Raw genomic sequence first — 12,622 nt, forward strand, 5'->3', positions numbered from 1 at the left:
ACTTGTATCTAGTAAGGATGGAAAGCTATGATATAACTTGTATCTAGTAAGGACAGAGTGTTATGATATAACTTGTATCTAGTAAGGATGGAGAGTTATGATATAACTTGTATCTAGTAAGGATGGAAAGTTATGATATAACTTGTATCTAGTAAGGACAGAGTGTTATGATATAACTTGTATCTAGTAAGGATGGAGAGTTATGATATAACTTGTATCTAGTAAGGATGGAAAGTTATGATATAACTTGTATCTAGTAAGGACAGAGTGTTATGATATAACTTGTATCTAATAAGGACGGAGTGATATGATATAACTTGTAGGTCTAGTAAGGACGGAGTGTTATGATATAACTTGTATCTAGTAAGGATGGAGTGTTATGATATAACTTGTATCTAGTAAGGACGGAACGTTAAGATAGAACTTGTATCTAGTAAGGATGGAACGTTAAGATAGAACTTGTATCTAGTAAGGATGGAAAGTTATGATATAACTTGTATCTAGTAAGGACGGAGAGTTATGATATAACTTGTATCTAGTAAGGATGGAGTGTTATGATATAACTTGTATCTAGTAAGGATGGAGAGTTATGATATAACTTGTATCTAGTAAGGATGGAGTGTTATGATATAACTTGTATCTAGTAAGGACGGAGAGTTATGGTATAACTTGTATCTAGTAAGGATGGAGAGTTATGGTATAACTTGTATCTAGTAAGGATTGAAAGTTATGATATAACTTGTATCTAGTAAGGATGGAGTGATATGATTTAACTTGTATCTAGTAAGGATGGAGAGTTATGATATAACTTGTATCTAGTAAGGACGGAGTGTTATGATATAACTTGTATCTAGTCAGGACGGAGTGTTATGATATAACTTGTATCTAGTCAGGATGGAGAGTTATGATAGAACTTGTATCTAGTAAGGATGGAGTGTTATGATATAACTTGTATCTAGTAAGGACGGAGAGTTATGATAGAACTTGTATCTAGTAAGGACGGAGTGTTATGATATAACTTGTATCTAGTACCGATGGAGAGTTATGATTTAACTTGTATCTAGTAAGGATAGAGGTTTATGATATAACTTGTATCTAGTAAGGATGGAGTGTTATGATATAACTTGTATCTAGTAAGGACGGAGTGATATGATAGAACTTGTATTTAGTAAGGACGGAGAGTTATGATAGAACTTGTATCTAGTCAGGATGAAGAGTTATGATATAACTTGTATCTAGTAAGGATGGAGAGATATGATAGAACTTGTATCTAGTAAGGATGGAGTGTTATGATATAACTTGTATCTAGTAAGGACGGAGAGTTATGATATAACTTGTATCTAGTAAGGACGGAGTGTTATGATATAACTTGTATCTAGTAAGGACGGAGTGTTATGATATAACTTGTATCTAGTAAGGATGGAGAGTTATGATATAACTTGTATCTAGTAAGGATGGAGTGTTATGATATAACTTGTATCTAGTAAGGATGGAGAGTTATGATATAACTTGTATCAGGTAAGGACGGAGAGTTATGATATAACTTGTATCTAGTAAGGATGGAGAGTTATGATATAACTTGTATCTAGTAAGGATGGAGTGTTATGATATAACTTGTATCTAGTAAGGATGGAGAGTTATGTTATAACTTGTATCAGGTAAGGACGGAGAGTTATGATATAACTTGTATCTAGTAAGGATGGAGAGTTATGATATAACTTGTATCTAGTAAGGATGGAGTGTTATGATATAACTTGTATCTAGTAAGGATGGAGAGTTATGATATAACTTGTATCTAGTAAGGATGGAGTGTTATGATATAACTTGTATCTAGTAAGGATGGAGAGTTATGATATAACTTGTATCAGGTAAGGACGGAGAGTTATGATATAACTTATATCTACATTAAGTAAGGATTGGAAGTTTTGATATATTACATGTTTCATCTGACTATAACATTAACTCTATGCTTGTTGTAAATTAAACATAAACTCTAGGCAATAGTTCTGTATGCATATTCCAGAAACTCCAGACAATTATAAATCATTTTTGTTATCAGACAAAATAATTCATTATAACTAATGACAACATTGATTTATTTTTACGATGACGTAGGTACCGGTATAGAGGTCAGTCCCCGGATCTTCTGTTTGGCTTATGATTACATCTAATTGAGGTACTAATGACAAACATGGGGCGCGTTCGATAGGAATACATTATAAACATCCATGCATTAAGTTTTATTTACTAATTAATAACTAGCAAGGTAAATGAATCCGTCACTCGATCTAGTCTCCTTTGTAATGTTCATCGCGTATACCAAACGTTAATAGCGTGGACTCCCACGTTTACAATGATCGAAAACTGGGTAAGCCAAGTTGTTGTTTATTCATTGGAAAATGTTGACATACTACTCAGTCAAATGGTATGAGATATCTTATTTCAAATACCATATGAGATATCTTATTTCTTTTTGATCTGAATTTGCTTATAAAAGGGTTCCAAAAGCTATCCATCTACCGATAATTTTTAAAACTTTTAGCAGTATTTTAGAGAATACTAAAACAAACCTGGATATTTGTTACTTGTGTTACTTGTCTGTACTTCCTTTCCGCACGAGGGGTAGGAGTGTTTGTGAAAAAAAAGTATTCTTGCAGTTTATCTCAAGGGAGTTAGTTGGATTGTATATGGGACCAAGCGTGATTTTTGTGCATTGTCTGTCGTTGTTTGCTGTTTCCGTGCCATGCTGTGACTTACAAGTATTAAGGCAAACAAAGTGACTTGATGAGGTCAAGAAAATGTCTTCAGGTTTTCCACAGACTCAAACATATTTTTCGTTGCCTTGACACCGTTTCATTGTCATAAAATGACCCTATTGTGTCAAGAACATAACGATCTTGAAGGACGGAACTCTTCTTTGGCCACAATAAGATGACAATTTAATGATATCTGCTTCTTTAGATGCATAAACGTTATTTCAATAGAATGTGGAATAGGTGTACGCAACGGCTTCCTCTTTGGGGTCTGGTTCCTCCCTGGTTCTATGCATGATATTTGGATACGTAACCATGTAGAACGGCATTCTGACAACCACTGGTCTTGAAGCCCCAAGCAGATCATTAATGATACTTTTAATGGAGCACGACTGTCCATATTAACTTGCAAATCTAGAAATAAGTAACTGCTAGTGACATGATTCGAATATACACAGGGGTCAGCAGGACACCACAGTGTGAGTTTTGGTCAGACGTCCTGAGCAAGGAAGAGGCGATAGACAACAGGACTCATACTGCAAATAAATTGTACATCGCCTGTGGGAGCTTGCACCTTAGAAAAAAAGCATCCATTGATTGAACGGAGCATTAATTTATGTAGGGATCATCAGATTCCAGTACATATTGAATACAGGTTAAGGCTTCCCTGACAACAACTGGTCTTGCCTTCCTCTCACAGCGTTTCAAGTATTTGTAACAATTGACTGCATCTTTAATTATTGATTGGTATATATTCTTAAAGGGTTTAACGTCCTCGCCACATCCAATGTCATATGAGGACGGGTATCAAGGTCACATCAACAGCCAGGGTCATATGAGGATGGGTGTCAAGGTCACACCAACAACCAGGGTCATATGAGGATGGGTGTCAATGCCACACCAACAGCCAGGGTCATATGAGGATGGGTGTCAAGGTCACACCAACAGTCAAGGAAACACATAGCGTAAGAAAACCAAGCTAATAAATGCAGAGTAGTGAGGAAATAATGATTACATTGGGGTAAAAGACCTATTTTGTTATGATCACTTCAATGTTCCTAAATAGACAACACAGAAGAAAATCCCCGATTCTTCAGGGGACCCGATTAAGTCTCCTTCTACGATCGACATGGGATACAGCGGGCCCTATCCTTAGGGTCTCCGTTATCTCCTGAACGGAAGGCAAATGTGAAACAATATAATACTGTAGTCACCTCTTAAGATATGAAGTGAGATACAGCAGGCATGTTCCTATCCCATTCCTGCAGGGGTCTTCTATACTTTCGTCTGAAAGAAGAGCACAGAGTCACTTATGGTCAGCACCTTTCCGAAGACATGTTTTGAGCATCCCTTGCACAAAATGTACACCCGTATATAACACAAGCCATGTTCCTGCCATAAACTAATAGTTCTGCGACAAATGTGTTTCATGAATTACATTTACATGAGTTGCTATGCTTTGCCTGCTATGCCTAAGGTATATGTTGTTTCAATATTCAGGTTTTCAAACATTCAGCACCAGCCTTATCCTACAGATTAAATATAAAATGTCCATTTGGCCTTTATTCATTTGGATGATATATGTGCAGGCACAATGAGGAATGCTACCATTTTTTTTACTCGTATGTGTTATTGCTGAATATGTTTACATATTGTTCAACAAAGACCAATATAGTTATTACAATATTAATGTATTTTAGTCCCTACTAAACAACTCAAGTCATTGCCTTCTTGAGAGTTGATACTTTGTAATGTTAATTTTTTGTTGTAACGGTACGATTTTCTCATACTGTATGAGCACAATCTTTGAAATCAAATATCATTTCAGCTTATTCATTAATACGTTTTATTCAAATCCTGGAAACAAATTTGAAAATTTGATAAAAAAAGTAAGAAGAAGAAAAAAAAAACTTTGTTCAGTCTATCTCTGCATAATAGAATGATATTTTTTTTCTAAAATTAACATCAACTATATGCAAACTATATAACTAAATATGACCGTAGAATGATCTAATAATTAAGTACATGTAACTATGCTGTGCACTACCAATTTTAGTCCCTTCCCCCCATGAGTATTAATTAGTTCGAAAACTATTTGTCCTGATTTCGTTCCTTAGCCAGGAGAAAAAATGTATTGAAACTAATTTTAAGTAGATCAAAATGGTGGTAAAACGTATTTATATATATATTTTTTTTCTTACAGATATTTTTCGAGTCTGGTTATGAAAAATATTAAAAATCCCCCATTTTTCCACCCAAAAATAACTTAACACCTATATACCAATACAAACTGGTAATAAAATAATGAATAAAGTTTTAGGACGGCAACAAAATAAGAATTTATATAAGAAATGTTTTGACATAATCAGTTCACTGCGCATTTTTCATTAAAAAGATTAAAATTAAAGTGCACACCATTGTATTTTTTTGCTGCCATACTACGAAGATGCAAAGTTTGAAAGAAATTCGAATATGGGAAATTTAGCATTAGCGCCAATCCCAAATTTAAAGTCTATTGGACACCTTGGCCTGGCGTAGGCAACATACATTAGTCCAACTTATTGTGGCTATCTACGCTCTCACAGGAAATGTTCGTTTTGTATAAACTAGCTATAGAACAACGAATATAAATTCAATGCGTTTTACTTTAGGTATTATTGTTAAATTATTACTCCAGGGGTAGCCATGAAAGTTTGTAACCTCGTAGACATTTGAATCCTTAAAAGCACGAAAGAAAACACCTTTCATGTAATAGAGTATTCTCTTTATTATACTTCAGGTAGCGGATAAGTGAGATTCCTGAGGCTGACACAAGCGAGGAAGACACGACTGAGATGTTGGAATGCCTTGTATGTTTTGTGATTCGGTTTTGTCTTCAGCCTGGGTACAGTTGTTCATCAAATCTACCGTACTAAATATGGTGTATATCATTGGGATTTGCACTTTACAACGCCATGTTTCTTCCCTTATGCCTTACTTGGCAATATTTTGCTTTTGGCTTTGATGTAGTCTGTCCACCCAGGTGGGCCAGGTCTTTAGTGCTGTACTCTGACGGAATTCACGTTTATTACTGCTGTCTGATTGACGTCCACAGTCACATTTTACTGCAAGGACTGATTAGCCTGTTGTAAGAACGTTGTCTGTATAATGTGACCGGGTGGGGAATCACATTAGAGGAACATAATGTGTATGATAGTTCAGTGAGATAGCACTATTCAATGACACGTAATGATTCAATTTCTATGGAAATCAACTTTATTTAACAAAATGAAAACCGTCAACTTGTATTGATGAATGACAGATAGCCTTTATAAAGACCTGAGAAACTGAACTTTATTATGTTATGGTAAACGAAATAAAGGACAAAATGATTAAAGATTAATACAATATTTACAAAATATTTAAGATATTGATATGTGGAGACGATCTCGGTAAATCACGCTGTTATCGCAGATATTGGAGATTTCCTACGTATTTCGTGACAGGATAATAGCCAGCGCACCTCTAACAAGCCCGTCCCCCCGGGACTGGTAAAATGCCAGGCTGCTGGGTTTGCCTAATAAATAACACCACAACTCCTTCAGTAAACAACTAACCGAACGATTTTCGAGTAATTAACATTTCATAAACACAACGCAAATGTAGCACAGCTCTGTACTCGACTACAATAAAGCTATCTTATTACGTAAACATTTTATTATTGTTACTTTACAACAAGCATGGAACGTCCGTGGGGAACTCTTCAACATACAAATGACATGTCTGAGGTACCAATCCATCATATACCGCTGTAAAAGGTAACAGGCCCATCCTACTCATTCAAACCATCTTATTCCAGTTTGTGCACGCATGGTATTCTTTCCCGTTCCTCAAATTACATAATGGCATATGATTTATATGACATGTCTACTGTTAAAATCTTTCCCTAGTTCCTTATCAATACTTTCGCTCTATTTTTTAAATACTGTACTGACCGACGTGTGATTTAGTGACGTAGTGGTAGAGCACTTGCTTTTCAATTTGGTGACCTTGGTTCGATTCCCCGATCAGACGAGAAATAAACTAAAGTGGCTGCCTGTTTTACCAAGTTGTTCTTCCATGTAATCCAGTTTACTCCCAGTTTCGAATGTGTAGTTCTATCCAGGCTAACAAATGTAATTAACATAAGTAAATTATAAATGTGAAGTGCTTGTGCTGTACAATGTGTGGAGGGTTTGGATTGTACAATACGTGGAGGGTTAAGGGTGTACAATATGTGGAGGGTTTGGGGTGTACAATACGTGGAGGGTTTGGGGTGTACAATACGTGGAGGGTTTGGGGTGTACAATACGTGGAGGGTTTGGGGTGTATATTATGTGGAGGGTTTGGGGTGTACAATACGTGGAGGGTTTGGGGTTTATATTATGTGGATGGTTTGGGGTGTACAATACGTATACGTGGAGGGTTTGTGGTGTATACTATGTGGAGGGTTTGGGTTGTACAATACGTGGAGGGTTTGGGGTTTATATATTGTGGAGGGTTTGGGGTGTACAATACGTGGAGGGTTTGTGCTGTATAATATTTGGAGGGTTTGGGGTGTACAATACGTGGAGTGTCTGCGCTTCTGTACAATTTCTTGAGTGCTTATGCTGGTGCTTGGCAATATGTTGAATATGCTGTACAAAATATGCAGCGATAGTACTTTATAATGTGTGAAGTGTTTGTGCTGTACAATATGTGCAGTATTTGTACTGAACATGATGTTCAGTAATAGTATTGTGCAATATGTGCAGTGTTTGTGCTGTGCAATGTGTGCAGTGTTTGTGCTGTACACTTTATCGAGTGTTTGTGCTGTACAATATGTCTAGTTTGTGTCAATGTCGATCGTCTGATATGTTGAGCATGTTGACGTCTGCCCCGTCATCAGAGACAGACCCTGGGCATGAAATAGTAGGCCACTCTGATTTCTTTCTCTTTTATTTCTAGTTTCTAGTTTAATAGCAATAATAACAGTCGCTAACGACTTTGTCATCCTCACTGGACAAGTTGGTGTTTAATGACAAATTCAAATTTGTTTTCTAACTACCACATTGGGGTGCAATGATCTGAAATTATTCTCGGGAGTTTTGTGACAAACATCTAATGTGATTTAACAATAGGCTTAAAACAGGCACATTTCGGAATGCTCGACAATTATCCGCGCGGTGTCATTGATCAAGGCTTCTCCGATGGTACCCACCTGGGAATCCATCCACGACTACGTTAAACTTCATATCGAAAACAATTTATCAATTATACATTTCGCTCATGATGGTGTGCCACCAACATTATGTGGCATTGGAAATTAATGATTTCAGATGACAAGAGCCGACAATCTTTCTTAATTCATAATTTGAATGAGGATATATAGCTAAATTAAGAGTAATTGGGATCCCACATCACTTGTAAAGGTCCTTCCAACCAGCACGTCCTATAATATAAATTATTGCTGTGAATTTATGATATAGACACAACAAGGACGGACTTCTATAGATTTGTGATATAGACACAAGGACGGACTTCTATTGATTTGTGATATAGACACAAGGACGGACTTCTATAGATTTGTGATATAGACACAGTAAGGACGGACTTCTATTGATTTGTGATATAGACACAACAAGGACGGACTTCTATTGATTTGTGATATAGACACAAGGACGGACTTCTATTGATTTGTGATATAGACACAAGGACGGACTTCTATTGATTTGTGATATAGACACAAGGACGGACTTCTATAGATTTGTGATCTAGACACAGTAAGGACGGACTTCTATTGATTTGTGATATAGACACAACAAGGACGGACTTCTATAGATTTGTGATATAGACACAACAAGGACGGACTTCTATTGATTTGTGATATAGACACAAGGACGGACTTCTATAGATTTGTGATATAGACACAAGGACGGACTTCTATAGATTTGTGATATAGACACAACAAGGACGGACTTCTATAGATTTGTGATATAGACACAACAAGGACGGACTTCTATTGATTTGTGATATAGACACAAGGACGGACTTCTATTGATTTGTGATATAGACACAACAAGGACGGACTTCTATAGATTTGTGATATAGACACAAGGACGGACTTCTATTGATTTGTGATATAGACACAAGGACGGACTTCTATTGATTTGTGATATAGACACAACAAGGACGGACTTCTATTGAATTGTGATATAGACACAATAAGGACGGACTTCTATAGATTTGTGATATAGACACAAGGACAGACTTCTATAGATTTGTGATATAGACACAACAAGGACGGACTTCAATTGAATTGTGATATAGACACAACAAGGACGGACTTCTATAGATTTGTGATATAGATACAAGGACAGACTTCTATAGATTTGTGATATAGACACAACAAGGGCGGACTTCTATAGATTTGTGATATAGACACAAGGACTGACTTCTATTGATTTGTGATATAGACACAAAGACGGACTTCTATTGATTTGTGATATAGACACAACAAGGACGGACTTCTATAGATTTGTGATATAGACACAACAAGGACGGACTTCTATTGATTTGTGATATAGACACAACAAGGACGGACTTCTATAGATTTGTGATATAGACACAAGGACGGACTTCTATTGATTTGTGATAAAGACACAAGGACGGACTTCTATTGATTTGTGATATAGACACAAGGACGAACTTCTATAGATTTGTGATATAGACACAAGGACGGACTTCTATAGATTTGTGATATAGACACAAGGACGGACTTCTATAGATTTGTGATATAGACACAAGGACGGACTTCTATAGATTTGTGATATAGACACAAGGACGGACTTCTATAGATTTGTGATATAGACACAACAAGGACAGACTTCTATAGATTTGTGATATAGACACAACAAGGACGGACTTCAATTGAATTGTGATATAGACACAACAAGGACGGACTTCTATAGATTTGTGATATAGATACAAGGACAGACTTCTATAGATTTGTGATATAGACACAACAAGGGCGGACTTCTATAGATTTGTGATATAGACACAAGGACGGACTTCTATAGATTTGTGATATAGACACAAGGACGGACTTCTATAGATTTGTGATATAGACACAAGGACGGACTTCTATTGATTTGTGATATAGACACAAGGACGGACTTCTATTGATTTGTGATATAGACACAAGGACGGACTTCTATTGATTTGTGATATAGACACAAGGACGGACTTCTATTGATTTGTGATATAGACACAACAAGGACGGACTTCTATAGATTTGTGATATAGACACAACAAGGACGGACTTCTATAGATTTGTGATATAGACACAAGGACGAACTTCTATAGATTTGTGATATAGACACAACAAGGACGGACTTCTATAGATTTGTGATATAGACACAAGGACGGACTTCTATTGATTTGTGATAAAGACACAAGGACGGACTTCTATTGATTTGTGATATAGACACAAGGACGAACTTCTATAGATTTGTGATATAGACACAACAAGGACGGACTTCTATTGATTTGTGATATAGATACAGTAATGTCAGACTTTCATTGATTTACGAAAGGAACGCATCATTGACTGACTTCTGTTAAAGCCATTCAATGAAATAAACAGTTTGTACCTAAAATTGGTTTTCAAAAAGTGTTCACTACAAGGTATCCAAGTGATGATAAAGTTGACCATACTTTAGATTCTAGCAGTAGGATGAGTTTTATCGGACCACATGACTAACACCCCCCGATTTAAAGGGTGACAATTATCTGGCCAATTCCACTGACGGTTTGAGGTTTTTATGTAACGTAAAAAAGCTTCCAGTAAATATGTATTTTTTCCCCGTGGTGACGATGTCCGACTAATAACGCATTAGAAAAAAATGTTGTCGTGACAGTATCCACCAAAATAACAATAACAACAGCAACGTCGAAGGTAGGTTAAAATTTCCGGAAGATACAAAAAATTGAAACCCCAAAAAGACAGAATAGACACATCGAAGCTCTCCGACATTTAGTTTGTAACGCCGTACAGTATGGGGAAACTGGTTGAATCGGACTACTCTAAGGGCATCAGTTACACACATCCACCTGGCTATCTCTAATGGAAGTTTTTTGATGTTTGAGATGACCATGAGAGTGGACGCTTTTCTAACACTATTTAGAGTTGGCATTAGGTTTTATCAGCGAATGTACAAAATATACACTCTGTACTTTGTTAATTTATACTAAAAACTGCTCATTGTGGTAACGATCATCGCATATCACCATGACTACCGTATCCAGAGGTAGGAATTGTATACTCTGGGTGATTCGGATTTACATTGTACACAACTCAAGACTAGCAATTTTTCAGTTGTAGGAGAAACCGGTCGAAGCCATCAAATAGGTAAACGATTTCTGTCACTTTATCACTGATATAAAATGTTCTGTATGGTCCTAATTGAATACGCTTATCTTGGTTGTTTTTTCTTGACTGATTAGAACTTTTTGGGGGACGCTCCAGGTAACAAAAATCCCAGTGTCTGAAGAGAAGTCGGATGCACATAAAACCTCCCTCTTAAGGTAGTAGACAGTTTTAAGAGGAAACTAGGAAATGCTATAGTTTAACCATTGCCGGAGATATTTATGAAGTTATTCATCTTCTGTATTGCAGAGACAAAACTGAGTTTCTTTTTTACCCGTTTTACCCGTTTTACCCGTTTCTCAACGGTTAGAGGTCATTAGCAACACTTTTTCCGTTATTAATTTACCAAACCCCCTGAATATGTCCGTGAGGTGAACAGTATCCGTAATTGATGACGAAAATCGAAATATTTGTCCTGTTTAAATGCTGTTTTCTTGTGCTGTTTTGATTTAGACATTTTATTAATTTTTTTTCAAAAAGCATTTATTGTTACTGTTTAATCTTTTAAACCATACTATTTTAGTTTTCATTTTTACATGAAATTTATCGACTTCTATAAAAGTATATGTTCACAAGTGTCTAGCCATATACTCTCCTATATGTATCATTTACCTTTACCTCTAATCATTCCAGATACATGTACATGCTTATGTTATAAAATAATGCCTTTAAATTCATATTTTTGTGATTTAAAAAAAATATATATATACCATGTTATAAGATAATGTCTGTAAATTTCAAACTTTGTGATAATTTTAAATATTTGATATACTACAGTGTATGCTATAAAATAATATCTATATTTTTGTTTATTATTGATATAACATGTTCTAACATAAGTCTATAAATTCTTATTTTTGTGATATTTTTTTAATTTTCTATATCCTGTTATAAAATAATATCTATAAATCTTTATTTTTGTGATTAAAAAAATGTAATATGTTATAAAATAAAGTACATGAATAGTTCTCATTTTGTTTTATATTTTATTTTGATATCTGTGTCGCGAGTTCGAAACCCACGCTGGGCAGTTGCCAGGCACATGTGCTGACCGTAGGCCGATGGTTTTTCTCCGGATACTCCGGCTTTCCTCCATCTCTAAAACCTGGCACGTCCTTAAATGACCTTAGCTGTTAGAAGGACGTTAAAAATACAACCCAAACCAAACCAAATATTTTGATATTATATATATATATATATATAGTCGTATTAATAGTTCTTCAGAGTCAGTGTTTCATGTGTCTTGGGTACGACACAAACGTCACGTATCCTGTACACAAAACGTTGTTTTGTTTTTTCTGGTTTAACTTTCAGTACTATTTACTACATAATTACTAAATGAACTTTTATAACAGCAATGACGTCAGTATTGATCTCCTAATCATTTCATGTCTCGGACTTTGTAGATAACACGCCGTCGATCAGACGCGGGGGAGGGCTTTTT

The sequence above is a fragment of the Pecten maximus genome, chromosome 3 (assembly GCF_902652985.1).
Source record: "Pecten maximus chromosome 3, xPecMax1.1, whole genome shotgun sequence".
Taxonomy (NCBI): Eukaryota; Metazoa; Mollusca; class Bivalvia; order Pectinida; family Pectinidae; genus Pecten; species Pecten maximus.